We start from the raw sequence: 6000 nt of genomic DNA on the forward strand, positions 1-6000 counted from the left end.
ATAGGAATCATTCAAGAAATTCTACATATTTATTACTCAAAATTCAAATGGTTGTTTACTAATATAATTTTATTGAAATAAAGTGAGAGTAGGAGTAATACTGCTACACAGCTGTGTAAGTTGTTCCGTTATTTCTTCTAAATGAAATTATATATAATCTCTCAACAAACCTAAAATCTAGAAAACAATCTATATTTCTATATGATAATGCTCTTCTATACGAACCGTTCAATATATTCAAACAGTCCTAAAAAATATTATTTTCTAATGACAAGTATTAGGACAAAAGCCACAAGTACTTTCTGTGGACCACTAAATTGAAAAGCATAATAAATCGGCAGTGTGGTACAAATTTATTTATTATCACTGTTATCATTATTACTATTATTATTTTGCTGAATAAGCGGTGCTGTATAGTTGGTGGCCATATATTCATTTGTCAAACCACAAAATCTTTAGAGGATCATGCGTACCATAAAAAGAGATATTGATTTAAAGTAAAGTGACATATAGATAGCAATTAGGAAATTAAGCCTTTTTTGCCGTATGCATAACGAAATTTACAAAAAATTAAAATTTCATTTTAACTTTCAATCAAGAACAGTTTGAATGTTTGATCCATATACAATTTTCCTTTAATTGCTTTCGTTCGGTCGAAGAATGACACCGTTTTTCTAGTCGTCTTATAGGGGAAAAATAGAAGAGGTATGACAAATACACGACAATGACGTAGCTTATACATGATTCTTATTCAATATGAAATAAATTATAATGACAAAGACCTAAATAAACGGGTTAGTTTGAGTTCTCATTTTTACATAATGTTATATGTAAAAAAACGATTGTTTTGTTTTGTTTTTTTTTTTTTCAAAAATATTTTAAATAAGACGATTGCCAAAAAATTTCATACATTAAAAGCCATAATTGAATAGACAGATCATTGTATAAAAGTCTGTCTATATTGATCATCAATCGGATTTATTGAATGTATGTAGTTCATAGTAGTATTAAAGTTTTGATTGGTTAATAACAGGGTGAACTCACTATACTAACATTGAAATCGATAGATGATTTGAAGTCCATTAAATGAAGAATACCAAGAATGATTCCGAAGGAGCCGTAGGAAAGTTATAGAGTTAACAATGCATGAAGTTAGTTATGGGTTTTGAATAGAAGTTTGTTTGTTTTTGAATATATGATGTCTTAAAGACGTAGAAAGAGTAGGGTTAGTACTCTTAATAACAATCCATAGCTTCTAGATACGGAACGACTATCACATCATAGAAACAAAACAATTAGAAAATCAATAACACCCATTTAATAGTCAAATCACCCCCTAAAGCAATTTGAGTGACACTACTTTTTATATGTGAGATCTCCTCCCGCGTGAAAAAAAAAATCAATTTTTCAAAATAGTGATTTGTCTCTATTATTTAAAATTTATCAAATCTCTTTGTAAACTACTTTATTGCGAATATATCACACACGCTACGTGTCACCCAAATAATATAGATATGAAAGTAAGGATGTCGGACCCACAAAAATAGCAAAAATTAGCGATTTTACTCAAAATTGTTGCAAATTGATTCCAAGTAAACGATAGATGGTTTGGTACGAATAACAAAAATAAAATAAATCGAAAGCTTAAAACTAACACATGTTTTTCAATAAAGATAAAATATGGATCACGATTTCACCGGAACTAATTAGGTCGGGGATTTCGGGCTCGAATAACCAAAATCTACTATGGATTCTAATCTCGCTCTATCAAAATTATTCATTAACCTCTCTTAAGTGTTCTAACAAACATATGCAATTACATGCAATAAATACAAGAGCTCGTACGATTACACAATTGCCTAGAGTTTTCTACTAACCTAGGTCGATGATGAAGATATGAACAAAAACATGATTCTTTACTCTCTCTCGAGTAGCTAAAGTACAATCTTAGATAACAATTCTAATGGTGATCAAACACTAGAAAGCGTTAAACATAATTCATATCAAGCAATCCATAATAATGAAACAAACAATAATCATTTAACCCTAACGAACCCCCCAACCATTACCAATCCCGACTACATCGCAACTCCATAAGAAATTCAGGCTCTAATGGTGTTCATAATCAACAATAAACAAAAAGCATAATAACTGAAAGCAATAAAACAAAGATTGAAAGTAAAAGGAAATTCATAATAAATAAAATTGATGTTCAACAAAAATTCAACAACTAATGATAAAAAGAAAGAGAGAAGGAAGAAGAACGAATTGATTTGAGTTAAAGAGACTCGTCGGATGCGTCAATTCCAACGAATAACATTTTTTTCTCTCTTCAAAAGCACTCCAAGGTAGTCAAACACTATAAGAGAAAATAAATTAAAATAAAAGCAAAAAGTGTGTTTTTGAGAGCCTAAAATCGAATATATAGGTCAAGAGGGGTGATTTTCAAAGCTATTTGGACCCTTAGATGAGATCATATGGTCAAAAACACTTTAAAATTAGGAAATTGACGAAAACAATGTTTTTGGACATCGCGGCGCGGTGAAACGCGGTAACGAGCACGGTCTGTTGCATATTTTCACCACGGCGCGGTGAAACGCGGTGACTAGCACGGTGATACTGAATCGATCATAATTTCTTGCTCCGATGTTCGATTTTTGCATATAAATATGCGTTGGAAAGCTAAGAGAGAGCTCTATCCAATGTTGGAAAGAATTTATCCAAAATCGTTACTTCAGAATCTTTAATCATGCAGAAGAAGACGTCATGTTTCTTGATTAGCTCTAACTCGTTCGAAAAGTCTTCAACTCATCCCGAAGTTGCTCCATTATCCTCAAAACACTTTTAGCTCATGTAAACCTATAATAACAAAGAAAAACAAAACACCTAAAGAATCGCTTCGATTGAAGTACAGGAGCGAACGATTTGTACGTATAAAACGCATTCCACGCTTAAATATTTCATATAATCAAGTTTATGAATATATGAATGAGAAAATAAAAAAAAGTCTAAATCAAGATGTTGTATAATTTATTAATAGCTAGAAACTCTCTTCTCTAAAGCAATTATTCATTTATAGGATCTCTCTTTAAATTAGGGCAAAATGAAGTAAGTGATGAAATTATATATATATATATATATATATATATATATATATATATATATATATTTATGATGATTAACTTTTTTTTTCAAGTTTGTAAGTTTGTTTGAAACCCGAAAAATGTGAGGAAAAAGAAAATATAATTCCGTTGTATTTTTTTTTATTTCTATTGAATTGAGAAAAAGAGAGAGGAATTTAATTTTCACTATTTTCAAACATATATTATTTTGATTTTCTTACGTATTTTATTAACAATTTTCACTTTTCACTTTAAAAATAAAAAAAAATAAAAAATTCTCCCACATTTTTTAGGTTCAAACCGCTCTTCCTTCCTGAAACCATATCATCCTTTATCACCGTATGGTTTACCATAAATAATGCAATTTATATTTCCTAGTTGGATAATTGGATTATTATCTTGCCACCATACGCATGTTTCTACACTTTATTTACCAATGGATGTTGTAAAATCGATCCTCTCTATTAAGTATAGATTGAAACTATATATAAATGTAAGAGATATATTCAATTATGAATAATATGCAAGATCGCTACACAAGAAATTAAGTAATTATAAGGTAGAAAAATACAACCTAAATTCAAATTATAAGAAAAAGGGAAAAGGAATAGGACCCCCAATAAAACCTGACTGGGTTCATGAAGTGATTTCTTCTTCTTCTTTATTTTTTTTATTATTTTTTTTAAGAATACTTTTTTTTCTTCTTATTTGGCCGAATGAGAAAGCAACCTTTTAAGGAGGCCCATGACCCATCAAGAGATCTAGTGAAAAATCTTGGACAAGATTTATGGATAAGCTTAGGGTTGCAAATGGTCAAGTTTACACTGATTTGTGACGAAAAGTGGGGCCCACGTTGATTCCCCTTGGTCAAAGTAAGTGAACAAAAACAGGAAAAAAAAAATACTTTATATAATAAGCAAGCATGCATGTGGATGGATGGCACGATCCTTTCTAACTTGTAGGAAAAATAAAAGGCAAACAAACATGCTTTGGTGTATACAAAAAGAAAGATTTTGCAATAAAAGCTTATCAGATTTGATATCATGATTTTCTTAGATGCTCATATATATTTACACACACATAACACATATATTTTTATACATTTTTGTTTATGTGTGTGCACGTTATATTCATGCTATAATGTTAATAATATGTTTTTTAGAGTATATATACGAGGGAACGTTATATGCCGAAAGTCACAAACTAATTTTATCAAAAAATTATATATCATTTCTTATAGTTTCTTATAAGAAACATAGTCTGTGTTGTGTACCATGTAATGATATATCTTACACATTATATATATTAGCTATTAGTTCTGCAAACGCATTTATAATATTACATATCAAACTATAGTCAACCACCACACCGCTATTATAATTTTGGTTGGTTCATTTATTTTACCTCGTAATTATGGCAAGGCTAAATAATAATACTCGTGATGGCAAGGATATCACCCATAATATCTTCTTTTTACATAAACTTCTTATACTTAATACAATAAGAATGATGCTACTTTTATCAAATGAAAAAAGTACTATAAGAATGATAATACTGTATAAATAATTAAATATACCGTAAATCGTTCTATATTAAAATATTAAGTTGTAAGCCACTGAAAAGTACATTAAACAATGTATTATACATGTTGAATATAGCTTGACCAAAATCTAGACTGATCAATCGAAAATAGATGACTTCTCAAATATGATTTAATATTATTTAAGGTTTTTATAATTTTTATGTTTTCTTTTGTCATCTCTATTGTTTTTTTTTTTACGTTCGTAATAATTATATACGTTTACTGGACGGCATGTGATGTGGGAGGAAAAAGGACATAGGAAAAAGGGATATATATATATATATGTATATATGTATATGAGTGTTAGTGTAATTTTTATAATGTCATGTATGTTCATAAGTTGATTATTTATTACTTAATCATAGTGATTTAAGAGATAAAATGGGAAGAAAAGAATAGAAACTATCGGAATTTACAACAAAAGAAAGAAGAAAAAGGGTAAATGATGTTTGTCTACGAGAATAATTTTTCATTAAGAAATTCCGAGTAAAAAAAGTAGAATAATGTATATTATATTTGTCGTTAATTTTTTTAGAAATAATCAAGTAACAAATCATTAAGTAATAGACAGTAAATTTGACATATATGTGTGATATTATTTTAAAACAAAACCTCAATGGATATGTTATTAGCTACCGATCCTATTTCAAAAAACAAATGGATATGTTATTTTCCATAAGGAAAAATTCAGAAAAAGAGAAAAGAAACTCAAAAACAGAATGATTAAGGAGGTGATCGAACGGTTCACATCCACCCACTATACACCACCGTACACGTGGCAGACAAGCGTGACAAAACATAATTTTGGAGGAGAGGACCGCCCCCCTTATTATTCTTCATTTATTCACAATTATTCTTATTTTATATTTTTTCAATTAAAAAGAAAAATAATCAGAAAACAAATGTGCTATATGGACAACCTCTATGTCTATGGGACAGATTCGAAATATATCGGAAGATTTTGCAACAGAATTAGAATAGTGGGGCCTATAAAAGATTTTATTTTGCAAGTGGCCACACTATCCTATAAATATTTAGATAATTAAAAAAAAATTCAAGTGGGTCCCTCAGTCTCTATCCTCCAATATTTACTTCCCATGTTCCTTCCTCTCACGATGATGATTGCTATTTGTTATCGTATAATAGAATTTATTATTCTGATATTTGACATATAGGACTATATTAGTGACAGTGTGGGATCAGATTGAGATAAATTTACGGATTTGTCAGTATATTTAATACCATGTGGGTAGTATTATTGTAATTTATTGCACTGGATTATTTGATTCCATTTTC

The sequence above is a fragment of the Urtica dioica genome, chromosome 7, assembly GCF_054948205.1.
Source record: "Urtica dioica subsp. dioica isolate 48M chromosome 7, U.dioica_male_clone48M_v1_H2, whole genome shotgun sequence".
NCBI lineage: Eukaryota > Viridiplantae > Streptophyta > Magnoliopsida > Rosales > Urticaceae > Urtica > Urtica dioica.